At 51.2% G+C, this 27,343-nt stretch overlaps 1 long non-coding RNA gene across 2 annotated transcripts; it reads right to left on the reverse strand.

Moving 5' to 3' along the window:
- Positions 1–5,933: 5,933 nt before the first annotated feature.
- On the reverse strand, positions 5,934–26,049 carry LOC122219231. Of its 2 annotated transcripts, XR_006202323.1 has the most exons (4): positions 25,816–26,049; positions 12,796–12,917; positions 6,804–6,903; positions 5,934–6,363 (listed from the first exon to the last, which is right to left on the reverse strand). It is a non-coding gene; the product is annotated as an uncharacterized LOC122219231 (long non-coding RNA). The 2 variants fall into 2 exon arrangements; XR_006202324.1 differs by lacking the exon at positions 12,796–12,917.
- Between the last annotated feature and the right edge of the window lie 1,294 nt (positions 26,050–27,343).

A 27,343-nucleotide genomic window follows, 5' to 3' on the forward strand; every position in this document is an offset into this window, starting at 1 on the left:
CACATTGTAAGAAGAGTTTGGGGATGGCTGGCTGGGGGCAGGCGAGAGAAGGAAGGCCAGAGGCAGAGCCGGGCAGAAACCTGCCCGAGGGAGGAGAGGAGGCAGAAGACGGCAGGGCTGGGGGTGGGGGGTGCTGGCCTGGCCCCCTCGTGTCTGCTCAGAACGATGGGGAGGGAGGGCCTAAAGTATGAGCTCCCTACGGGTCAAGTAGCAGACTGATGGGGCCACGGGAGGGCTCAGCAGGGCCGCGGGAAGAGACGCTCCATCCGTGGTTCTCAACACAGCCACTGGGGAAGAAAGTCCTCCGGAAACTAGAATCCGCCCTTTCTACATACGTGCTAACACACACTGCCTGCAGGATGGTCCCCCCCACCCCCGCCCCAGCCCAGCCCCCCACCCCCGGACGCAAGCGGGAGGAATTCGCGTTCACGGAGGCCACTGTCCCCGAGCCATGATCTGGACGCTGGCGGCCCTGCCCGGGGGAGGTGGGGGGGGGGGGGGCTGAGAGCCTCTCCTTCAGGTTCAGGCAACTACGGCTTGGGGTAAAGAAGCCATCCTGTTTAAACCCATCCTGTTTCCACTAGACCAGGTTAAGCACATGGCAAGTGCAGACAAACGCACCGTCCCCCTGTCGCCCGCCACACGCATACATTCCAGTTATAAAAGGAACCTGGGGTGTGTGCGTTTGGGGAGGGGGAAAGGGTCAGCTTAAATACTTTGGAAATCTGAAACACGAGATAGTCACACAAAGGACGACGGTAAACTAGGGGCCGAAGAAGGAACATCTCAATCCTTAAACAGCTGGCCGTGCGGTCAAAGGTGTCGGAAACTAGAGGGAAGAGGGGCCAAAGCCGACCAGAGCTTAGGGCTAAACACATTCTCCTGGTCCCGATCCCACAGAACCCTGGGAACGTCGGCACTATTAGCCTCCCCCTTTAAATTCTTTCATAGTGGGGCGCCTGGGTGGCTCAGCCGGTTAAGCAGCAGACTCTGGATTTTGGCCCAGGTCATGATCTGTCTCACGCTGACAGTGCAGAGCCTGCTTGGGATTCTCTCTCTTTCCCTCCCTCTTTCTCTCTCTGCCCCTCCCCCATTCATGCTCTGTCTCTCTCTGTCTCAAAAAAAATAAACATTAAAATATTAAAAAATAAATAAATAAATAAATAATAAAATAAAAATAAATGAATAAACAAAATGTTTCGTAGTAAAAGAAAATGTAGATCTGAGAGGTAGAGAAATTCCCCAGGGTCACACAGCAAGAATCGCACGTTATGCTAGCAGACTAAGGTGACTCCAACACAGGGGTAGGGAGAGTCAAGTCACGTTCTTGGTCTTTGCTCGTCTGCTTGTCGTCTAGCTTTCTGACATCATCATTAACCCCAGAGGGAGGCTTTTGGAAACACCACGCTACTGTGATAGCTTCTTCACCGGGGTGCGAGAAAGGTTCTTGAGACCGAAGGCCGTGAAGGACCCTGGCAGTGTTACGGAAACTTGTTGGCTCATGTTTGGGGCAAAACAAAAACTGTGTTAAAATTGAAAACCTAATTAAAACTTAAAGATGGGGGAATTTTGTTACTTTTCACGACAGGCAATACCGTGAATCATCTGCTGGCGAGCTGGCCAGGGTAGGGGATTAGAGATCGGGTCACTTACGGCCATCACCCGAGAAAATCACTTGACATCTGTAGCCTGGGTTTCTTTCACAATTTGTGACGTAGGTATGCTGGCTCCGTGCAAAGGTTTGTGAGGGCTAATAAGATGCCGTTTTGAATCGGTGCCATTTTCGGCTCTGCACTGAGGTGCGAGAGGTCCTCCGAAAATCGCTGGGCTCCGTGCCCAACACCGGGCCACCGCTTGTTGTTTGAGTCTTTTGAAAATAAGCCCTCCAAGTAACAGACCTACCGAAGATCGAGTCTGCGGGTTTGCAACGTGCCGAACAGTTCCCTTGGGAACACCTTCCGTTCGGAAAAATACAAACATATCGAGCGATTGTTCGACTGTCTGCCATAATCCTTGGCTTGCTTAAAACCCTGGACCCAGTCTAGCAAATTCTTTACCTGCATCCGGCTTCCCTAGCCATCTTGCCCCGTGGTCCGTTCTCAACGCAACGGTCAAAATCAACTCCTCCTCCACGCCCCTCCCCAGCCCCAGACACTCGTGCCAAGCTGGGCTCCGGGGGTGCCCGGTGGTGACACGGTGGGAAGCGACTCTGATAGAGATACAGCCTTCAAGTTCACTGCCAGCAGAGCCGTCGCAGAAGTCACAAAACAGAAGGGTTCACAGGCCAAGTGAAGAGGCTCGGATCACAAGGTTTGAATCAACTAGAGACTCCCCGCGAGCAGCAAAGGAAAGGAGATGGGGTGCGTCAGCCCGCTTGGGTGGGGGGCCCTCACTACCTGGAGCCACGGGTCTGGCTCTCTTGGCTGCATCGCGTTCCCGAAGACGGTGCGGTGATGCGAGCCAGCATTGGGGCTGAGCGAGCGGGCCTAGACGCTGCCTAGAGAGTAAATCCCCTGGTGAACCTTCGTGGACTCATGACCCAGCATCAATGAGACATACTCGTGGGCCGTCTTGTTTCATCGGACCCCTCGCCCCATCTCCTATACCTCCAGATCACTTTGATGTCCGATCCTCACCCATGAAAGAAATATTGTGGCGTGTATCCCTTAAAGACAGGATTCTTTCCGGTTATACCTAACCGTTAACACCATTATCAAAACCACCCCCCCAAAAAATAATTCCTTAATGTCATCAGAAATCTAGTCGGGGTTCGGATCTCCCTGTCAGTCTCATGAATCCGTGAGAAGGTTCTGACGCGTATCTTTTGATGCCCCCTGTGCAAGAGTTTCCACAGCTGCGTTTTAAGCCTCGAAAGGGAATTTCTGGGTTAATATCCACCTGTAGAATTTCTGGAATATCCGAATTTTTTCCCAAAAAGGCTGAACCAGTTTTAGAGGCCACCTGCAGTGAGCGAGCATCCGCTCGCTTTGCAGCCTGCCCAACACGGGCCTTCGTCCAATTTTATCATTTTTCCCATCTGATAGGTATACAAAGAATGTTATGGTTTTGAATTACATTTTCCTGATTACGAAGGATTTTGAGTATCCCGTTGAATCTTCTTTCTAAAATTCTATTACAAGAGTTCGTTTATTTATTTATTTTTAAGTTCATTTATTTATTTATTTATTTATTTTTTATTTTTTTTTAACGTTTATTTATTTTTGAGACAGAGAGAGACAGAGCATGAACGGGGGAGGGTCAGAGAGAGAGGGAGACACAGAATCTGAAACAGGCTCCAGGCTCTAGGCGGTCAGCACAGAGCCCGACGCGGGGCTGGAACTCACAGACCGCAAGATCGTGACCTGAGCCGAAGTCGGACGCTCAACCGACTGAGCCACCCAGGCGCCCCCATTTATTTATTTTGAGAGAGAGCGTGCACATGCGAGCTGGGAAGGGGCAGAGAGAGAGAGGGAGAGAGAGAGAGCAAGAGCCCAATGCAGGGCTTGAACTCAAGAACCATGAGATCATGACCTGAGCTGAAACCAAGAGTCGGATGCTTGTCCAACGAAGCCACCCAGGCACCCTCAGGAGTTCTTTTTAAATGCCAGTACTAGTCATTTGTCGATTTTATAAAAGCAAACATACTCCCACGTTGTGACTCGACTTTTCCTGTCCTTGATGATGTCTTTTTGTGAACAGAAAATCTCAGTTTCAACATGGTCAGATTTATCACACTGTCCTTTTCATTTTACATTCTTTGTGCCTTTAAGAGAGCCGTCCCGGCAGCCCAAGAGACTCTCTTATATTGTTAAAGCTTCATGGTCCTGTCTTTTTACGTTTAGGACTTTAATCCATAGAGAATTGACTTCTGTGCGTGAGATGAGACGGAGATCCAGTCTCAACGTAGAAAACCAATCGTCCCAGCACCGTTCGCTAAATTGTCCTCTGTTTCAGCAGAGACCAACAACAAATCTGCCAGACATCGTTTCCATTCTGCGTCTGACTTTGGAGTCTGATTTTTTTTTACGTTTATTTATTTTGAGAAAGAAGGAGGCAGAGAGAGGGAGAGAAAGAGAGAATTCCAAGTGGGCTCCACACCATCAGTGAGGAGCCATATCTATACAGGGATCGAACCCACGAACTGTGAGATCATGACCTGAGCAGAAGTCAAGAGTTGGACGCTTAATCGACTGAGCCCCCCAGGCGCCCCTAAATTGCTACAGAGCTTTAAATCGGGACCTGATGTGTAGGACAAGCCCCGCCCCTTACTACTTTCTGTTTCCGGTGTGTCCCTCCTGTCCCAGCTGGCACCTCCTTCCCATGAACTTCAGAATTAGCTCGTCAACTTCCATGAAACATTATTGAACTTGCATTAGATCTAAAGATTAGATTGAGGGGAACTCACACCATTTAAATTGCACGGTACTTCTATTCAAGACCATCACACTTCCTTGTATTCAGGTCTTTTTTCAATGTCTCTCAATGATGTTTGATCATTTTTTTCTTCACAAAGGGCTTATGTCCATTTTTCCAAATTGAATCCTAGGTAATTACTTTCATTTTCCAGAAAAGTAGGATGCATTCTTGCTTTTCTATGTTCTTCAGGACTTTTCTATTTTTAAAAATCTGTTTTTTTAATTTTTTACAAACATTACAGCTTTTCTTTCTTTTTCTTGTTTATAATACTAGTGAAACTTCCAGAACAATCTTGAATAGAAATGAGATGCACAGGCATCCTTCTGTTGTTCCCAACTTCGAAAGGAACGGTGTCAACATTTCACCATCAAGTACATTTTTTTACAAAAATACTTTTAAATACACTAACAGATTAAGTGATTTTCTTCTTATTCATAATTTGCTATTATTTTTATTAGAGAAGAAGTTACTGAATTGAACTCTATGTTACTGGGCTCTGTTAGTATTTTGTTTAGGACTTTTGCAACTACATTCTTGAATGCGATCAGCTTCTGTTTTCTTCTAGTTTATGCTGGGTTCACAAAAAGGTTGGGGGATGTGCCTTCTCTCCCCATTTTCTAGAGAGTTCATAGATGGATAATGACATTATTTCCTAAGTATTTAGAGAATTCACCAGTGAAACCATTTGGGCCTAGAGTTTTCTTATTTTCCTTGTGAGAAACTTTTGAAATTATGTATTCGATGCATTCAATAACTATAGGACTATTTAAGTTTTCCATTTCTTCTCACTGAAATAATTTACCCACTGTTGCTACTGAGATGTCATCTGTCTTTTTAATTGTTATTCCTTTGTAATGATCGGTCTTTTCTCTCTGGCTTCTTTACAGAACTTCATTTTACATTTGCTGTTCTTTTTACGTATTGCTCTTGTGATTCCTTGGGAATCCCTAGATCGAAGGATTACTTTCTTTCATCGATTCTGGAATGTTTAAATTTTTTCCTTCAGGTATTTCTTCTTCCCCATTCTTTCAGGTATTTCTACTAAGCCAGCATTAAACGTATGGTGGATTTTCTCACTAGAGCCTCTGTTTCCTTTAACCTCTCTGTTATTATATATTCTGTCACTTTGTTTTTCTGTGCTATATTTTGGATAATTCCAAATATTATTATTTGGATAATTTTGATCTATGTAGTTCACTCATGTTATCTTCAGGTATGTCTAATCTATTCTTTAGCCCCCCATTGAGTATTTTTTATTTATTATGTTTCCACTCTAAAAGCTCTATTTCATTCTTTTCCAAACATCTTTTTTTTTAAATGCTTATTTATTTTTGAGAGAGAGACAGAGAGACAGAGTGTAAGCGGGGGTGGGGGGTGGGGGGGTGGGAGGGCAGAGATAGAGGGAGACACAGAGTCCCAAGCAGGCTCCAGGCTCTGAGTTGTCAGCACAGAGCCTGACGTGGGGCCCGAACTTACAGACCACGAGATCATGACCTGAGCCTACTACGTCAGATGCTTCACCGACTGAGCCACCTAGGCGCCCCTCAAACATCTTGATTCATTTTAGAGTCTCCTAGTGCTTAGTCATAATTTAAAATTTTTTCCTGAAACTTACTTAACCATATAAATCATACTTAGGTATTTTCTCCATCTGTTAATTTCCATGATCTCATCCCTCTGTGAGTTTTATTCTTCTCCTTTTTCTACGTCTTCTCATTCATGGTTCCAGGCTTCTGTGTGGAAAATGTTATGTTTATAACAAATATGCTATTTAGTGGATAATGTTATTGTTGCTTATCATAACTTTGAACTAAAGAAAAAGAAATCTGCCATTTAATTGCTTCTTTGGGAGTTTCAACATTTCTTCGTCCTTTTCATCAAGGTGATGCTACGGTCTCATTCTTGGTCCACGTAGTTGGTCCAATATCGCCTTGCTGTCCTGGCCTCCTGCAACGAAGAAAAGGGGAAAACTACATATAAACTCCAAAGGCCAAGTGCCACGGCCAAGTGCACCCACCGCCTCTCAGGACCCTAATTCTTGGCCATTTTTCTTATTCACCAAGGAGTTAGAAAACAATTTACCACCCCCCGCCAACCCCTGCTGTTATCCTGGGAATCTCCCTCTCTTCAGGCTGCTGACCCATCTAATTCTCAGCCTCGAAATTTCCATGACCTTTGCCCCTACTCCACAGAGGGCATGTGCTTGCTCTATTACCTCTGGGCTTTGCCCAGAGCTGCTCAGACTCAAAGATGGTGCTGGGCATCCCGCTCTGACTGCAACCTCCCATCCTCCAGCGTCCCCTGCTTTCCCTCCCACTCGAATCCTCCTTTGCTCGCCCGGGAACTGCATCGTCTAACCCCCAGGCAGAGAAGAGACACGAGCGAACCACAACGTGGTGAGTCTGAATTGCTTGTTCCAAAGTCAGAGGTACTGTGGCCATCCTAGAAGGAGCAGGCTCATCCCTGGTGTGTTCTGGAAGGTTAATCCTAAAGGAAGAGACAGAGGAGAGAGAGAGAGACTTGAAGACTATATTTAAATTTTTTCTGCACATAAACTCTTAAAACGGTATTAACACCAATGTACAGTATTTTCTGCAAATGTAAGATTTTTTCCACTTCATTGAACTTCATAGCATTAAACATTTTTGGATCACGGACCTCTTTTAAAATCTAATTTTTAAAGACAGCACCCTGTGAATCCTTTCTCCAAGAAAAATCACACGTACATAATCATATAAAATATATTTTAAGTGCTTTCCACCCCCCAAGCTTATGAATCTGACGTTAAACACCTCAATCTACTAGACGTTTGCCAACAGATTTCCCCATTCAGTAGCTCTCTGAAGACTCACTTGTAAATTTTTTATTGTGTATCCATTCATACTTACAATATCTATCCCTCTTTTTCTTTTTTTTTAAGTTTTTTAACATTTATTTATTTATTTTTAATTTTTTTCAACGTTTATTTATTTTTGAGACAAAGAGAGACAGAGCATGAATGGGGGAGGGGCAGAGAGAGAGGGAGACAGAGAATCGGAAACAGGCTCCAGGCTCCGAGCCATCAGCACAGAGCCGGACGCGGGGCTCGAACTCACAGACTGTGAGATCGTGACCGGAGCCGAAGTCGGACGTTCAACCGAGTCAGCCACCCAGGCACCCCGACCTCTTTTTCTGATATGCGAATCCGTAAGGCAGTTATATCTCAGGCTGGAAATTTTGAGCACTGGGGAACTCACGGAAATGTTTTCAAGATTCTGAAAATAAGGCATGTAAATTTCGGATTCACATTTTATACTCCACAATTCTGCTTCGGAAGACGTTTTGAGAGCCACAGATCTCGGCTAGATAAAACCATGTCCGCTGCCAACAAGACAAAGTAAGCTTCACCAAAACCAGTTATCAGAGAAATGAAAATAAATCAGTATTAAGGAGGGTTTGTGTGTGCGTATGCCTACGTGTGCGTGCAGGAAAGAAAGATCTCCGCTGCAGTCGCGTGAAAAGCCAAACAAACAAATGACTCGGGAGGCGCACACGTGGGCTGTATGTGTTGGCTTGAAACTAATATCCATAGAACATCTATAATCGAGTAGAATTTGAGGGCTACCCGGGAAACAGAGATCAGAGGACAGCTGGTACCCGATGATCCTGTCTCGTCTTCAGTTCGGGGTCTACACCCGAGTGCCCAGAGGAACGCCACCTGTGACATTTTTTGGAGGCCGGAGAGCAGAGTTCGTTGGGTTAAGAGCAAATTCCGGCTCCTTACCAGCTCCCGACCTGCACGGAGCGTGCACCGGATTCCTCAGGAATCACCGGCCTCTGGGCTAAGCTTCATCTTTGTGGTGACAGTATGACGGTTACGCTCGAAAGTACAAGTTGCCTTGACGCAAATAGTAATTCTGTTCATTTCAGTCACGCTGGAAAGGACTCCGAAACGAAAAGCGGATGCTGACGGGGTACCCGGGTTGTAAGAGAGCGATCCAGGCGCCTTAGGCCTTGCCACGCCACCTCGAGACGGACTACGGCTGAAAACAGCTGTCCCCCCAACGCAGCTGAACACAGTCAGAGGCCCGGCCACACCTGGGTGTCTCCCTGGAAGGAGGCAGGGGGCCCTCGCTGCTTCGCTGGTGGACCTGGTCGCTGGGAGGGATGGGAGATGCCTGGCCAGGGGCGCCTGCTCCCACCCGCAAGAGGCACTCTCGACGACCGCCACCTACATCGCCTGCACACACGGGACCCGGGTTGTACAAAGAACTCAGCGTTCAAAGAGCTGGTAGCACGTCCCGGGGGTACGAAAGGCGCCTGACAGACGTCACTCAACTGAGTCCACGCAAGACCCTCGCGTGGCTATCTCCGTACGCACCTCGCAAAATGAGGAAACCGAGGCTGGGCCTGACAAAGGCCTCGTGGGTAGATGGGGTGGCCGGGAGTCGAGTCAGGTATGCCCTGCGACGCCTGGGGTGCCATCGTGCCTCGGAGCGAGAAGGGGCGCCGTAGACATAGGTGGAAAACTGAACCAGAGGGAGCTCGTTCATTCATTCATTCATTCATTCATTCAAGAAAAATTAACCGAGCTCCTGCTGTTTGCCAGCGACTGAACCGGAAGCAGGAGGCATGCAGGGAAGGCGGTAGGCCGGGTCCCCTCGCTGGGTTTCCAACAGGGGGGACCGTGGGGGAGGGGCAGGCAGACAGGCAAAGAGCGGGTCTGTGGTGGGAGTAGAGAGAAATGCGGGGTACCCACCTTTTCCTGGGGGGCGTCCCGGAAGGCTTCCCGGAGAAAGTGGCCTCAGGCGGAGATCTAAGGTGGGAGCCTGCCCCCTAAACCTGGCATCCTTCGTATTCGGTCGCTGTTACCCCTTCACCGCTAAACTCTCAAAAACTGCCCTTTGGGGTTTTTTGCACTATTTCTTCTCTCTGGCATTTTTTTTTTTTTTTTTTTTCCAGACTACTCACATGCCACACACCGGGCTGGTTGGTGCCCTCTCGTCTTCCGATTGGGACCTTCTGTTTTAGCAGCTGGACTGTCGCATTTCAGGAAGGTGAGGGGAGGCTGTGCTGCGGGCCGCTGCCTAGGTGGGCACACGTTCCCCCCGTCCTCCTCCCCCTGGGCCCGGGCCGCGCTCCACGCTGCCCGTGTCCACTTGGGAACACACAGTCCCGCTTTAGGAAGCAAACATGACATTTAGGGTGTGAGTGTCAACTTTTAAAACAGAACTTGGCAAAGCTGGACCAGAAGGATCATTAAAGTGTGGGTTTATTTACTCCGATCTGAAAATCTTTCCTCGCATACCCTTCGATATTGTAGGAGATAGTTCCTTACGGCCAAGAAATAGCATTATGTCCCCTGGAAGCCCCGGGCTCGTCTTGTCTGGCCACCCCCCTGCGTGCCAGCCTTGCTGGGCAGTGCCCTGGCGATGCAGGGAAGGGACAGGGAAGCCAGAACACGGACAGGCAAGTGCTGTTTACATCGTGTTTTGTCTTTGAGTCAGACTCAAGATTCTATTTTTATCTCTGTAACCACTGTCACCAACCCCTCTGTCCTCTGGTCCCCACGTGAGGCCCCGGGATGGAAGTGCAGTTTGGGAGGAGGGCAGGCCATGTGCCTCTTCGCCCTTAGTTCTAAACGGCAGCCCCCGCTTACAGGCAGCCCTCCGGCATTGATCAGAGCTTTCACTGGAGATTTCCGCTCACCCCCGGCCGCCCCCGCCGTGCTGGCCCCTGGCCCACATCCCCCCAGCCCGAAGACAGAGCCTTGCCGTGCGGCCTCAGACCAGACGACACTGACCAGGTCTCCGGCTCTGCCCTCCGCGTCCACATCTGCAAACCAGCTGCCCCTCTCCAGGAGTCTGCTCGCGGTAGCACCAAGCAGAGAAAAGCAAACAGAAGCAGAGCTGTCAAGATCAGCACTCCTTGAACACACAGTGCTGTTGTTAGAGCGCCTTCAACAGCTTTTCTTGCTGGGAGCCTGAGGCTCACAGGCATCTTGGAAGAAGCAACGGTCGGCCGCGGTGAGGGAAGCATTCGACGTGCCACGCGGGAGGCGACCGTGGACGGACGAGTGATGCCGCCGGCCCCCTGGTGTAGCCCCTGAAACTGCATTTTCCTTTCGCTCACTTGGAGAATTAAAAATAAAGTGGGTCTCGAGCCGGGAAGTGTGGGGCCAAAGAAGTGTTGATGGCCCAAGGGGGTGGCTCCTGGATGGAGGGCGTCAGTCTCCGCTCAGCCGAGACCCTCGCAGCCGCTGAGCTGCGATATGTGATGAGAACCCCTCATCGCTCGGGGGGGACGAAGGGACGGCGGTCCTCGGGGAAGCTGGCCCTGGGCCTAGAATGCAGTCGTCACCCCCCCCCCCACCGCCGCCCCCACCCCGAGCTGCTGCCTCTCTCTCAGTGCTAATGGGACATGAACGTTTGTCACTGTGCTGCCCCCTCCCCTCCACGGCCTGCATCCTGCGCCCTGTGACCTTGGAGACGGAGGTGGGGAGACTGTGTCTCGTGGGGACTTCCCCTCAGGCCTCCACCAGCCCTGGGCGCTGTCCAGGTCAAGTTCCAGACCTCACAGCGACCACCGCCCGGCCCCAGGGGACTCCTTCCTTCCCGGTGCTCCTCCTGGTGAGGCCAGGTGAAGCAGGGCACAGGGTGAGCCCCACAGCAAGGCCCCGGGGGCTCCGGGCAGGGCTGGGGGCACCAGCGGGCGCAGGAGCAGGACGGGTGCCTCTCCCGCTGGGATGAGACAGGTGCCTGAAAGCCCCTCCTGCCATTTGTCCCTGTGCACACGACACAGCAAACGCCAACGAAGAAACAAACATGGCCTTTCATCAGCTCCCGGGGAACAGCTGCTTGACTCTTTGCTTTTCTTGGAAAAGGACCCCGGCCCGGCGACGGGAGGACACGCGGTGATTAGGAGCCCCGGTACCCGCCTCGGAGGCACTGAGAGCTCCGACAGCCGAAGAATGTAACTCGCCGAGGGACAAGTTCAGCCCCAGCTGAGGCAGGAGCTAGTGAGAGAGGTAGAGGAGTCCGGGAATGCCTCCTGGAGGAGGTGATGGATTAGCTGACAGGAGGGAAGAGGTAAAGGGAGACTGGAACCCAGTCTCAGAGAGGGAATTCGTCCGCGGAGGGAAAGGTGGCTCGCAAATACGGTAGCCAAGGTAGCGGGCAGAGTGTGTTTGGGTGGGCGCGGGTGCCCTCTGAAGGCACGTTTTGGGGCAAACGTGTCGTCGTTGACTCTGGTCTCGGGCCGAGCGGGGTGAAGCATCTTCCCGTCGCCTCCTCCCGTCGCCTCCGCGGCTACCACTGCAGCTCCTTCCCGGCTGGAGCCCAAGGCCCGCCCCCCGACGGCCGTCTGGGGTCCCGGTGCACCCCCCTGCGTGGGGCCTCGGGGCTTGGGGGTCCTCCGGGGGTGTTTGGTCAACGCTGGGGGCGGCGGGGGCGCGCGGGGGGGATACTCAGCCAACCCGTCACTCTCCGTCGGGCCACGGAGCTAAAGCCTCGGAGCGCTGAGAAGTGCACCCGGCTCGGCCCAGGCCTCTGCCCGAGTGTCCACGGAGATACCAACACGCCGCGTGAAACTCGGCTCTGAGCCCGGCAGCACGGGCAGCAGCTTCACGAAGACCTTGCTTTTCCCAGCTAGGTCGTCCCCAGGCGCTGCCTTGCTATGAAGCCTAAACCGCCACACGTCTACACGCACGAGATGAGCAAAGGTGCGGCAGGAAAACGAGGCCAACGGGATCTTGCAAGACGCCGTCTCCCCTCTCTTTAAACCTAAAGTTTGGCGGGTTTTCTCAGCCACAGAAGCACGTCTGCTAAGCGAGTCAGTGACAGGTTGTAAAGTGGCCTGGTGAACCCAGGGAGCCCAGCTTCCCGTCACGTTTCGGACGGGACCCCCGGGTTGGCCCATATCCGTGTGCCGGAAGCACGGGTCAGCCCAGGAAGACGAGGCGACGGCCTCGTGTGTCCGTCCGGGCCCCTTGGGTTTCTGTGATTACCTGAGTCGGTTTAATCCAAACAAAGAGAACGTGTTGAAGACATTCAGCCAATTTTTGGTGAGAAAGACAGGCGGCCCCTGGAGGGGGGGGTCCCCAGAGCTCAGGGAGCGGCCGCAGGCAGGGCCAGGAGCTGCCACGGGGAACCTTCCGGACAGGAGCCCCATCTGCATTTCCGAGGCCAGACCACACCCTTCCTATATATTACCATTTCCCCAACTGTGTGAACTGATTAAAGGGGGTTGGAAAATTACTTATGCCCCTAAATCACAGCAACAAAGGCTGTGTTTCTCTCTTCAATCAAAACAGCCTGGTGGACCGATTCAAATGCTAATGGCCGGAGCTGAATTGGCCCCTAAAAGGGAGACGCTCTTCCCTGCAAACAACCAGAAACTCACTCCTTTGCTGCAAGAAATCTGCAGGATTCTTCCAGTCGGGCGGGCGGGGCCGTCTGTTAAACCGCTTCATGGGAAACATCCCCGTGGTGGCCTGGGGTGAGGCATGCTCAGCGTGTGGGGTTCTGCAGAAGAGAAGGGAGCCTTCGCTTTGAAAGAGGCTCTGACTCCAAGAACGTGGTCTCTTCTGTCACCCCCATGCCTGTTCCCTGTCCCAGGAGACACTAGCTGGCGTCTGTTACCGAGGGGCCCGGGAAAGCCCTCGGGGTTGGAACGTGGGGCAGATGATGGAGAGGTTTTAACAACTCCTCTCCTCTGTCTCTCTTTTGCCATTGTTCCAGTGCGCTTTCGTAACATTTGGTTTTGCGTTTGCCTCGTCCACCAATTATGCAGCCCCGCACGTTTTGGCCTTGCACCTACGCTGTGCCCGGCGGGGGGCACACCGCTCACCAAGCGGCCCGCTCCCGGGTTCCCTGGGTGCCTTGTGAGGGTTAGCTCCATTCTGCTGGCGTATGCGTGTCTGGGAGAGCAACGCTGGTTTTCAGTTTGTGCCAGTAAGATGCTTTCGCAATTTCCAGCCGCGACGGAATGATTATACAATCCTCAAGGGTAAGGATCCCCTCCCCCAGGGCTACTTCCTATGGTCCCCGAAGATCTCATGGAGCAGGGGTTACTCCGGTTTACTGTTTAGATCTGCACTCTGACGGCTTCTTTCTTGCCAATTGGCCTTTGTGACATCTTTTTTTTTTTTTAATGTGTATTTATTATTTTTTGAAAGACAGACAGAGACGACGTGAGCAGGGGAGGGGCGGAGAGAGAGGGAGACACAGAATCCGCAGCAGGCTCCAGGCTCCGAGCCGTCAGCGCAGAGCCCGACGCAGGGCGCGAACCCACGAACCGCGAGATGGTGACCTGAGCTGAAGTCGGACGCTCAACCGACTGAGCCCCCCAGGCGCCCCGTGACCCGCTTGGGATTCCTTCTCTCTCCCTGTCTCTCGGCCCCGCCCCTGCTCACTCTCTGTCTCTCTCAGAATAAATAAACTTAAAAAACAAAAAAAAGTGGATGATATTAACTGAAGCACAATTAAGGGTGTTATCAGGTATAATATTTGAGATAATATTTTAAAAATCCAAACGTAGTCACATAAACTGCACCCCTCTAAGAAAACGAGGAGAAAAAAAACCCATACAAGTAGCTAGAAAGTTACATCCAACTGAATCCCAAATGAAAGACTATTAGGTCTGTGAAAATTTCAAACAGATGGAAAAACAAGAAATAAGAACACGTAGGAATATGAGGGGCCCCGGAAGGACGCACAGCAGAGCATTTTCAAGCCCCAGCGGTCCTTGGTGCAGAAATTATTACACGTAAAGCAAAGCACACCCTCAGTCAGTGCTCCAACGGAGACGCCTACGATCATGACCCGTCCTTGAACTTCACGTCCAGACAGAATCGGGTACCAGTAGAGACAGCAGGTTACTCCGTTCAGGGTGTCCCAGACTTGCCTAATCACCGCATTCACAGGAATTACCCGAGGAGCTTGATAACAGCACAGATTCCTGGGTCCCAACACAGACCAACTAAATCTGAGTCTTCGGGGAAAGACCTAGAACTGCACATTTTTACCAAGAGCCCCCGTGACCGCGATGACTCAGCACATTTGGGGAACCCTGGTACAGCCGAGTCCGGCTCAGGAAAACAAACCGGTCTTCTTGGACAGCCCCAAACATATGGCAACAACTTGCCACTGTATTCTTTGCTTTAAGAATCAACTATAGGGGCCCCTGGGTGGCTCAGTTGGTTAAGCGTCCAACTTCGGCTCAGGTCATGATCTCGCGGTCCGTGAGTTCGAGCCCCGCGTCGGGCTCTGTGCCGACAGCTCGGAGCCCGGAGCCTGCTTCGGATTCTGGGTCTCCCTCTCTCTCTGCCCCTCCCCCGCTCAAAAATAAATACTATGTTTTTTAAAAAAACAATCCAACTTAAAGCTAGACTATATTAGCAATAGGACACGTTTTGTTTTCTAAATTAAAGGCCCAAGTAAGCACATGTGTGGGTTTCCAGTGTGGTTGTGCTGTCGGGGTCGTGGTGATAAACACATCCCTGGATTTCTAGATCATATATATTCACAGAATGTTAGAGGCAGGATGGGCCGCCAAGAACATCATCCCGTCAGGGTCCCTCATCCGACAGACAACAGGTGCACCTCCGTGAGCCGTGTAAGTTCATGCGTCCGTGCACGTGTGAGTGCATATTACAGGTGTGTGTCTTTACCCCTTCCTGAGTTTGGGAGCATTCTGCAGCCGAGCCCCTTAACCCATAGCCTGTACGTATTAAACAGAGTCCAATTCTAGCTCATAATCCATGATGGGCAGTCCTTGGGGGAAAGTTTGTTCATTTCGTTTCATGAATTTCAAGAAGTCGCATGCACCTTAAGAAGGCCGACTGTTTCTCAGGTTATACTGATGTAATCTTGACATGCTTTAGGAAACTAAGCCCAGCTATCTGGCTTTGTGATTGGTAAAGATAAGTCTGGCCTCAGTCGGTGGAGACACGAGTGGGACGGTCACCTTTACCCAACACTCAGCTGGGCTCTGTCACTATTCTCAGGATAAAGAAAGCATCTGTCTGGAAAAAAAGAAAAAAAACGAAAAAACAAGAAGAAAAAGCATTTGTCTGAATCCTTTCATTTTTTTCTTCTCTACTATGGGTTCTTCTAGATTCCACATTGAACCCCCAGCACCTTGGGCCTTCTCTCGGGTACGGACAGCCCTACTGGACGGGGGGCCGGGGCGGAAAGAGGTGAGAGAGGCAAGCAAAGGTGTCCGGGAGCAGCTCACCTGGTCCTGGCCTCGGGCCGGCCTCTCTTCCACGTCCTGCTTTATCCTGGATTTATCCCACTTTATCCTGGATTCCACCAGCCGAGGAAGAAGGTCCTGAGAGGGAACAGGAGACAGGCTTTTACACACACCCTTCGGTGCCGCAGATCGGTGATGCCTTCAGCCACGCGGAGGCCTTCCGATTTCCGCCACAACTTAAAAACTGGGAAACTCGCCTCACGTCTGCGCCTCGACGGGGGCCAGGTCCCCCCTGGAACGTAAGGCCAAGATTGCAAATGGGGCGCGGGGTTGTTGCCACACCCACGTTTCGGTGACCCCTGTCGCCCCTACATGCTGCCCCCCGCCATTCAGGCCCTCTGGTTGGACAGCACCGGCACCGGCCTCACTGTGCCTTACGCACGATGCCAGCCGCCCGGTTACACGTCAGTATCGTGTGTCCTATCAGAGCACGTACTGGTTCCTCCTCGCTGGCTCGCAGGCTTTGGGGATGCCGCTCCCTTGTCTTCCTTCGGGTTTGTCTATTTCTTTCTCTCGAATCATCTCCAGGCGAAAACCAGGCAATATCTGTGTGGCGGGCCCCCGTCTCCCCCTGCCCTCCGCCCGGCCTTGCCGTTGACTGTGCAGGGGGGCGGGGGCGTGTGCATCCGGAACTCGGTCTTTCCGGGTTGAAATGCAGCTCCGGGCCTTCTGTCCTGTCCCTCTGGGTGATGACTGACTCACGCCCCGTGCGTCTCGCCGGCCCGCCAGAGGCCACGGCACCCCGCCAAGCTGCGCGGTGGGTGACATGTTGGCACCTAGGGACGTTTAATACACGCTGGCTGATAAGGGTAATTGGCCGTTTCTGCCTTTCAGCTCCCGGGGACCCTTCGCCACGAGGCTGGCGGTCTGATCTGGCCCCTTCTTGCCTCCAGGACCTTCTTCCCGCTTCCCGTGACCACACGTCACCCCGGCCTGCACGCCCCGGGCTTGCCCTGTGCGGGGTCCCCGGCCTGGCGCTCTTTCATCTGATGCTGCCGCGCTGGCTTCTCCGGGCCACTTGCTCTTGCCCTTGGTGTCATCTCTGCGGACGTAAGCCACCCAGTGAGAGCAGGTGAGAGAAACGGGGTGGAACGCTCACCACGGAATATGGTACAACCGCTGGAAGCATGAGATTGGATGCAGACATTATTTAAACAAAAAGGCTCAAAATGGAGTCACTTACGCCAAGCCCCACGTCACCAAACTGAGACTTCGGTGGGGTTTCCGCTTTCCGGGAAACGGAGACTTCAGCCCGCCCGTGAGGAAGTGCCTGACCAGCACTAACTACCATTAGGTACTTGCTAGACATCTGCCGTCCCCGAGGGAAAGTGTGCTTTTTTGACTCCTATCAGTCTCTTGTCCCCACTCTCTTCTGCCCGTTTTGTCCAGCTCCTCAGAGCTCCTCTCTGTCTGCTCGATGGGACGCTGCCCGATTCGTGAATCGCCAAATAAAGCCAATGGGACCTTTAAAAGGTACCCCGCTGAATTGTGTTAACAACATAGAATGTGGGTGCAGAAGCGTGCACTCGGCCACACCCCCAAACACCCCCGAAGGGCGGCTGGGGGCGGGGCGGGGCTGGGGTGGGGGGAGGGGGCCACACACACCAAGCAAGACAGGGACAACGCAGCCCCAATGCCGGCCATCGCCCCACCCAGCCCACACCCTCCAAACAGTATACGTCACTCCCATACTTAGAGCACAACAGGATCTTTATGCGAACGTAAAGAACTTCCTGTACTTTTATTCCTCAGTATACTGGAGCCTACTTATTTGTACATTAATGTTTTATAGCAAAGGCCAGTTCGGAGCAAAAAGGAGGTCAACGTCATGACACGTGTGGCGTGAAATTCAAGGCGCATTGGCCTATTACGTAACAAAGCAATTCGACACTTCCGATTCTCTTGTTTCCTAAGTCCTTACCATAAAAAAGCAAGAGTTTTGGACAAATTCCGGAACTGGAAGGTCTCAGAAATAGAATTTCAGTACGCAAAGGAGAAATCCACTTCATTTACAAGTGAGACGAAATGTGGCAAGAGAACATCAAACGCAGCGAGGGTGAAGTCTTCGGTAAGGTAAGCCCCACTCCGAGACTGAAATGAAGAATGATTTTCGGGGCTTAAAAAAAGACAGAAAAATCCAGGGGGCCGATGAGATTTTAAAGCCTTTTATGGTTCATTCACCCGATGGTGACACAGGGACAGCTGAATGTTTCAAATACAGAAATGGTGGGGACGCCTAAGTTCACAACATCACCGCACCTGTCGCTCGCCTAGGGCAGGCCTGCTGCGGGATTATTTACAATGGGACTCGAGGAGCCTACGGGAAACAAACCGAGCAAAGCACATGAGCAAAGCAAATGAAACAAGAATAAACATAAACAAGGTCACTCTGGCAAAGCCCCGCCCCCTCAGCACCGGCCACCTGCAGCAGCGTCACTGAGTGCTCGGTACCCGTCGCAGGCTTTCGATGCCCATTTCCCAGTGACCAGCGCGAAGCCACCGCCAGGCCCAGCAAGTGGCAAGGGCTCTCCCGAGGTGGCCAACGCTGCTGGCTAAGGACCCAACGCCTGTCACCCGTGTCTTCCTTAACTAACAGGGCCCCAGCCGCGCTGTGGGGGAGCTAGGCGCCCAGCTGAAGAAACCGTGTTTTCCGGCCCCCTTGTGAGTTCCAATGGCAATGTGATGGAGCTCGGGACAACGATATGTAAGGGAACTTTTGGGTGAAGCTTCCAAAAAGCCCCACTGATGTCAGCGGGAAGCAGGCTCGCCCCCCACGGCACCAGGGACTCATCCCACTTCAAGAGCAACATTTCCTTGACATCATATGTTTCACTAAAAATTCTTGCAAATTGTTCTTTTACTCTACGTTTCACATGTTTGCTTCAACCTCAGAATAACGTGTTTTGTTTCAGCTGCCCTGGAAATGCACATTGTCACTTACGGGGGTTCCCTTGTTCCTCAGCAAGGGGGAGAGGGGTGAGCGAGAAAGCAAAGGCCTGTCTAGGCGTCCTAACGTGCAGTTCTGGGTTTGAGCTCAGCCACCCCCCCACCACCCGGTGTGGATGCCAAAGTGACTCGATCCTAGCGACAATTTTTTTTTTTTTTAGAGGATCTCATTGGGTGATAAGCCACTGTCACTGATGGTCACATAATCTCTCCATTTGTGGGAGTGTTTGATCTTTGGATGGCTTGATCGGTAGAGAGGTCGCCGTTGGCGACGATCAGTGATTAAATCTACGTTGGGAAAGTTTCCCCGGAAGACGTTTGTTTACTTAGTTGGAGTTGCAATGCCTTACCGGATGCACCCCTTCTCTGCTTGCGCGACTCCTTTTCATTCACCAATTCCTCTTCCTTGTCTTCCTCGTCTTCCCCTTCCCCTCTTCACGCCCCCTCCTCTCCTCTTCTCCTCCTCCTTCATCAGTACCCAGCTGGTGGATCCCCGCGTGAACCAAGGAGGGTGCTGGGGAGGAGTCTTTTCTTCCTCAGCCTTCCGCGGTTCTCTGCTGGACGTTCGCCACTTCGGACGGAAGCCTCAAGTTGCTGGCGAGCTGCCATCCGATGGCCTCGGCTCAGTTTGGGAATTACGGTGAAGATTTTGCATGTTCTCGTGTTCTACATGCTTAAGTAGGGTTTTTGAAAGTTTGACGTAATGCTTCTTAAATCATAAAGCTGAGCGTGGGCTCCAAGCAATTCATGGCAGCTACACTGTCCCCGACTATGTCCCATTCTCATGTAAAAGGTCACACCTGCAGCAAAGGTCTTCACGTATTTTATTTCCTCCTTTTATTCTAGAAGCGTTTGTATCTCAGAGTTGGTTAACGTTCTCAAACACTTCTGGTCGCGATCTTCGGTCACTTACGACCTTCCCGTTTGTTGCAGGTTTTCATTTTCTCACCCCGTTGTGGAATTTTGGCTGTGCTGACGTCGTCTGCCAAATCGGTCATGTCCGTTCCCAAGCGCTTGTCCGGGTTTTCAGGTGTTTTACACAACCACCCACCGTAATCTGAGAGACATCTGACTTGCCTCGTCTGCTCCTGGGTCTAGTTGATAGCCTTCCGATCTTTGGGGGCACAAAGTTTATTTACCTCCAGTCTCCGTCTCAAACTGCGTATCTGTGATTCACAACAAGCTCGTCAATGGTTCATGATGAGCACACTTTTCTCACAGCTTCTGCCACCTTAAACAATATCACCAAATCTTCCGGGGGAATCGACGGAAACACCAAATTCTGTTGAGCTGCTTTCTGTACTTGGAGACACATACCGACTATTGGCCAGTTGGAATTAGTGGTGTGATTTTGTTTTCAATCTGTCTTTACTGATAACACTATATACTGAAGAAAAAAAATAGACCTCATCCTACTTTTAATATCTTGGACTATATAATACCCCCAGGTCAAGTTGCAGGGAGGGGAGGGGTTGTCTTTTTAACTCTGAAATGTTTTGACTGTTTATTTGGAAAAATGTTTTAAACTTATGCGTAAGTTACAGGAATAGTATAATGAGCTCCTATATGTCCTTCAGTCAGATGTATCCGTTGTAAACATTTTTTTCGCATTGTGCGTCACATGAAATACATGTTTCGGGTCTCTCTTTCTCTCCTTTTATATGTGGGTTTTCATATACATGCATATATATGATACCTACCTTACATATACATACATTGTAGATATAATTATATTATTATTATTATTACTTCATCATCTGAGAGAAAGTTACAGACATAATGACCCTTTACCCCTAAATAGTTCATCATATGCTTCCCAATAAAAAGGTCGTGCTTTCATATAACCTTAGCAAAATGACCAAATTTAGGAATTGAATATTGCTGTAATGCTATTGTCTCATTTACAACTCGATTCAAATTTCACCAGTGGCTCCGATACGCCGGTGAGGATAATGTGCTAAGGTTATATTGAGATCCAGCCGACTAAGAGAAGGGGACGTTAACTTCGAGAATGCGTCTATATCAGAAAGGTGCAACATGCCTGTTCCTAGGATGACAATCAGACTCAATCAAAAGGAATTATTTAAGTATTCAAACAGCGCTCACTTCAGCCACACACAGGGAAAACGAAACCACGCAGAGATCCACCTGCCTGCGCGAGGATGGCCCGTGAGTTCTCGAGGCGCTCGATATTGTTTGCAGAAAGGGAAAAAGGGGGCGAGTGTTATGAACCAAATTGTGTTCCCCCAAATTCACATATCGAAGTCCCGGCCCTCAATGTGACATATTTGGAGACAGCGTCTTTTGGAAAGTAATTAAGGTTACCTGAGGTCATAAGGGTGGGGCCCTAACCCAATAGGACTGGTGTCCTTATGAGGATGTGCGCTCGCACAGAGGAAAGGCCATGTGAGGAGGCAGGGAGAAGGTGGCCGTCTGCAGGGCGGGAGGAGAGCCTCGCTGGGAAGCCGCCCTCCTGGCACCTTGATGTTGCACTCGCAGCCTCTTGTACCCTGAGAAAGAAATTCCTGCGGTTTAATCCCTCCCGTCTGCAGTATTTTGTTATGGGGGCCCTAGCAGACTGATGCATTGGGGGAAAATAGGGGTGAAATAATAGAGTACAATTCTCATGAGTTTCTTAAATCAGACTTCATGGTTGAAACAAATCTTTTAACACTACCTGATGCAGCGCTCAGTGTATGTAGAGGAAATCCAATCTTTTTAAAAAGTGGAAAGAATAAAAGGACCTAAACGGAAGGAAACATTCGATGCTTCGCTCGAAATGTTAAGTCTTTGATATGAGGAGTGTGGGATAAGTCACGTATAGACTGTAATATCTAGAACAACCACACACAACACAGTACAGAGCAGGGCACCTGCAGGGTTCCGTTGGTTAAGTTTCTGATTTGACTGCAGCTCAGGTCATGATCTCACAGTTCTTGAGTTCGAGCCCCACGTCAGGCTCTGCGCTGACAGTTTGGAGCCTGCTTGGGATTCTCTCTCTCCCTCTCACTCGGCCTCTCTCTCTCTCTCTCTCAAAATAAATAAATTTAAGAAAAGAAAGAAAGAAAAGTCAAAAGACCCCGAATAGCCATCACAATAGCACAAGAGAAGAACAAAGTCAGAGGGTGGAAACTATGCAACTTGAAGATTTAGTAAGGATACAAAAATCATGATGATGTGTTCTTGGTGAACAAATAGACAAACACACCAATGGGACAGAATAAACACAGACGTACACAAACACATCAACTGATCTTTGACGAAGGAGTGAAGGCTATTCAACAGAGAGAAGATAGTCTTCTCAAGAAATGGAACAACCGAGGGGCCCCTGGGGCGGGGGGCTCAGTTGGTTAAGTGTCTGAATGCGACTCAGGTCATGATCTCATGGTTCATGGGTTCCAGCCCCGCATAGGGCTCTGTGCTAACAGAGCCTAGAGCCTGCTTCAGATTCTGTTTCCCTCTCTCTGCCCCTCCCCCACTTGTACTCGAGCGCTCTCTCTCTCTCTCTCTCTCAAGAATAAACTTAAAAAAAAGAAAAAAGAAATAGAACAATCGAACATCCATGTGAAAGCAAAAAGAATCTCGATACAGAGCTCAGACTCAAGCTCGGGATGGATCATGGACCCACAAGGAGAGTGAAAGCCTCGAAACCCCTAGGAGATCCCACAGGAGAAACCTAGGTGACCTCGGTTGGTGATAAGTTTTTCAGATACTACGCTAAAGGCAGCACAATCCGTGAAAAACGTTGGTAAGCTGGATTTCGGTGAAATTCAAACCTCTGCTCTATGAAAGACAGTAGCCGACTGAAGAGACAAACAGAAACAGGGAGGAAATGTGTGCAAAAATGTACCTGAGGACTTGCCTTGAAAAGACACACAGAACTCTTAAAACTTAACAAGAAAACAATACAATTAAAAAATGGGCCAAGGGCACCTGGGAGGCTCAGTTGAGCGTCTGATCTCAGCTCAGGTCACGATCTCACGGTTTGTGAGTTCGAGCCCCACCTCGGGCTCTGTGCTGACAGATCGGAGCCTGCTTGGGATTCTCTCTCTCTCCCTCTCACTCTGTCTCTCCTCCCCCCACTCTCTCAAAAATAAATAAATAAACTTAAAAAAATAAAAAGATAAAAAAATGCGCCAAAGATCTTCGCAGGCACCTGACCCAAGAAAACAAACCACGGCAGATAATCACATGAACAAATGATCAGGTCATGTCTTCAGGGAAATGCAAATTGATTAGCACCGCCCACCTGTTAGAAAGGCCAAAATGGCCAAAATCTGCAACACTGACACCCAATGCCGGCAGGGCTGTGGTGCAGCGGGAACTGTCACTGCTGGTGGGCGTGCAAAATCGTGCGGCCACGCGGAAGACAGATGGGCGGTTTCTTACATGACTACGCATGCTCTTACCATAAGATTTGGCTTTTGGGCCCCTTGGTATTTACCCAAAGGGGCTGTAGCTTCTGTCCCCGTGAAAAGCTGCACACAGATGTTTATAGCAGCTTTATTTCTAATTGCCCAAACTAGGAAGTAAGCAAAATGTTCTTCACTAAGCAAATGAATACATAAACCGTGGTGCTGCCCCACAATAGCATTATTATTCAGCGCTCAAAAGAAATGAACTATCAAGCCACGGAAAGACACGAAGGAGCCTTAAATGGTATCACTGAGTGAAAGAAACCAATCTGAAAAGGCTGTGCCCTGCATGACGCCGGCGACACGCCATTCTGGAAAAGGCTAAACTGCGGAGACGGTGACAGGATCCCTGTGTGCCAGGCACTGAGGGCGGGAGGGGTGAACAGAGCACAGAGGATTTTTAGGGCAGGGAAAGTGTTGATATTCAAACCGTGGATACGTGACGTGACACGTGTGTCGAAGCCCGTAGGATGTGTAACACCAAGGGTGAACCCTAAAGTCCGCTGTGGACTACAGTTAATAATGACAAATTGGGGAAGCCTGGGTGGCTCAGTCGGTTGAGCGTCCGACTTTGGCTCAGGTCATGATCTCGCGGCTCGTGGGTTCGAGCCCCGTGTCGGGCTCTGGGCTGACAGCTGGGAGCCCAGAGCCTGCTGCGGATTCTGTGTCTCCCTCTCTCTCTGCCCCTAACCCCCTCGCATTCTGACCTCTGTCTCTCTCAAAAATAAACATTAAAAAAAAAAAAATTAAAACAAATAAGTCACAAATTGATCATTCTGTCTTTACCTTGAAGGATGTGGATTAGGCTTTTCTTTTTAACCCTCTGCAATCTACCAGTCATTTGTCACACAGAAAACGCCGGCAAATTTAGGTCACCTTCTCTGCATAGAATAAAGGCGTGTGATTCACCTGTCACTGAAATCTTCCAAGTACCCCCTCGTAGACGTGACCAGTAGCCTCTGTGTGGCACGAGACGCCGTGACCACAGCCCGTGTCATGGCACACGCCATTCTGACAATCCTGACATATTTTGGTTTACTTTTTTAAATTTACTTAAAAATTTTTTTTCTAATGTTTTTATTTATTTTTGAGAGAGACAGAGACGGAGCGGGAGCCGGGGAGGGGCAGAGAGAGAGAGGGAGACACAGAAAGTGGAGCAGGCTGCAGGCTCTGAGCTGTCAGCACAGAGCCGGACGCGGGGCTCGAACTCGTGAATCTCAAGATCGTGACTGGAGCTGAAGTCAGACGCTCAACCGACTGGGCCACCCAGGTGCACCCACCCCATCCTTCCCTTTAAATGTCTTGCTAAGTCACCAAGGTTTTGTGGGGTCACTCGCCAGTCTCCCAAAGCACGGTGTGCACCCAGGGGGATTTTGCCCCCGTGGGAGATTAGGATATGAATCTACATTTTCAACAGGGCTTTTGTCATTTTTTTCCTGACTTAGCCTCTGATTCGATTGTCGTGCCCAGTCCCCGGCTTCATAAAACTGACCAAGGTTTCAGCCTAGGCCCTAAAGGCTTTCTTTTTGCCATTTCCTGTGGTTTCACGCTGCCTTTGGGGGGGGCCGGCACCGAGGGGTGTGGAAGAAGCATAATCTGTACGCTCGCTTACCCAACCGTGAAAGCCACAGCGTGTCCCAAAGAGCTGCAGTGAGTGAGGGCAGCACGGCTGTCCCACCGGGCGGCCTCAGCATGTCACGTACAGTGCCAGTCTTTTCATTAACGAACCCCCCAAGTACCCCTTTTGTTCTGGAAAGCGTGCGCTCCAGGCCCCACGAATCTCGGCCCCCCCACGGCGCCCTGTCTGTGACTGATGACACAGGACAGGCCCCCAGCCTCTGCCGGTAGGTTAAATATCCGCGACACTTCACACCTTTTTTTTTTTTATTTTTAGAAAAAAAAAAAAAAAACGTGAATAGAAGATTTCTCCCCCAAATGGGTAACGGAGAGCACCCTACTTTGGAGAACACTGACTCCCACACTTGAATCTCAAGCTTTTGTCCCCTTTCAAGGGGAGGGCGTTCTTGCCACAACAGCAATCACCGTGGCGGGGTGGCCGGCCCTCTGTGCACCAGGCCACGGGGTACAGATCCCCAAGCTCCCGCGTGCAAAGTGCCATGGGACAGACATGTGCCCCTCCACCCAGAGTTTCTGTTCCCACCACGTTTTGAGGGGATACGTGGGAATCTAAGCTTCCGCCCTGGAGGGGTCTGCAAGCAGCAGGGGGTGGGGGAGGGCCCGGGTGAGTGCCAGTGCTGGGAGAGCAGAGGGGAGTGGCTGCGGGGCAGCAGGGGGGCCGGAGGCGGTCAGGTACCTGGGAAGCCCTGTGGGGAGGGGGGACTTAGACCCTCAAGTGGTCCCATGAGGAAGATTCCTGTGCCGTGCTGTGGGAGGGGTGTGGGAGGAAAGCGGGGGGGGGGGGTGGTTCTCGAAGCCCCCCGCAATGAGACTCGATGGGCTGAGCAGCCCCCATAAAGAGGAGTGTAGACGCGCCCCACCCCCACCCTGGGCCCTTTACGGAAAAAGCCTGCAGACCCCTGGAAAATACATGAATAAGAAGTCCCAAACCTTGTACTAACCGGGGATTCTAACGAACCCCTGAGTCACTAAGGCTTTTTCTTTCCCCCATAAAGTTTGTTTTTTTTTTCCTTAGAATGGATACAGCTGATGTAAATATGACCAAGCGCCTGCGCCTTTCAAGTTGGTCTCCTTAATCTGGCCGGGCAGATAAATGGCGTGGAGGCCGGGAGCGGGGCGGGGTGGGCGGCAATCCCGAGGGCTTCCTGTAGCTGCAGCATTAACATACCTGCTCCCGGATCAAAGCCGGCCTCACCTTCCCTGCCAGAGCTCAACGGGGGAGAAAGAAGTCCAATATAATGACAAATAAGCCGCAATTTGGTATGATCCAAAACCGTGACAGTTTGTTACCAAGGATTAAGGTTGATGGAGAGCAGTTGACTCGGGACCGGTTGAGAATACTCCCGAAACTTGAAGCTTTTCTGCAGAGCGTTCGCTCAGTGACAGGGTTCCTTCGCCATGGGGCCCACCGTCCCCCAGGGGAGACAGATGGTAACCAGGTAACCACGGAACCCCGCCTACAGCTGAGTGAGTGTCCGTGAGGAAGGAGACCCCCAGGCCTGAGAACCCAGTGTGTTGGAGTTCCCCGCCCCCCCAGGAGTGAGGCTAGGCCAGCAGGGGGCCGGAGGGAAGTTTGGGCACCAGACTCCCTGTGGAGAAGCACTCTGTCCACCCCCCCATCAGCCACCACCACCACAAGCACCCAGAGGCCAGGGAGATGAGAGCTGAGGACAGAGCAGGACGGATGACGGTTTCCACCTTTATCATAAGAGCCGGGGGCGGGGGGGAGGGGAGACACAGATGTTTCGAAGGGGAGGCTGATATCCCTAGATGTGTTTTAAAATCACTATCCAGTTGAAAATTGGTGTGAGAGGGGCAAGAGTGGACACAGGGAGGCCACCGGTCCAGGTCACGGCGGCCCGGCCGAGTGTGGGGGCCTGAGAGATGTGCGGGTTCGGGATACGAGAACGAGCTTGGGGTACGTCAGGTGTTGCGGGAGTAGAGGGTGATGGCAGGGGTCACTCCCAGGTTCCGGGGTGCAGGCACTATAGCCCCCTTACGCTGAATGCTCACGGCGATTGTGGCATCCCCCTCGTTGGGCACAGGACGAGAGTGGCAGAGACAGAAGGAGTGTTCCCAGAGCCCCACAGCTGGGCAGGTGCTGGTTTCCACTGGCCCACCTTCTTCTGGCCACGCTTGCTTCCTACCTCCATGCTGCCTCCCCACCACGGGCGCCCCAGAACCTCCCCGAAGCCCCACTGAACCCATCGACCAGGTGAGCCCATGACCCTCTTCGAAATACACCGAGGGGTCCCAGGTCAGGCTGAGCCCACGGCAGGCCCCTCGTGGGCGGCCGCGTGGCTCTATCCACCATCAGGTTGATGGTCATCACGACGTCTGCGTGTGTTCCCCACTGAGGCCGAGCACAGTTACAGTCGGGTTTTATAATTCAGCGAAGCTTTGACATAACCTCGTAAAATGGGACTATTAAAGGGGGTTCTTTCCGAAAAAACAAAACCATCAAGCTGACCGCTTTGGAGAAACGTGACGGAGGTGAGTCACCTAAGAAACAGCCAGCGAATCAGCGCAGGGGAGAGAACCGTCGAGTCGGAAAGGCGTCTGCACTTGGGCTGGCCGTCCCCGGCGCTGACGCCATCACCGACGGGAAGTCTAGGACGCAGACAACACATCCAGTTATGGAGGACGCACGAAAACCACACCGAACCAGTCAGCAGACCCAGCCTCAAAGGGAAAGC

Source organism: Panthera leo, chromosome B2 (assembly GCF_018350215.1).
Source record: "Panthera leo isolate Ple1 chromosome B2, P.leo_Ple1_pat1.1, whole genome shotgun sequence".
Taxonomy (NCBI): Eukaryota; Metazoa; Chordata; class Mammalia; order Carnivora; family Felidae; genus Panthera; species Panthera leo.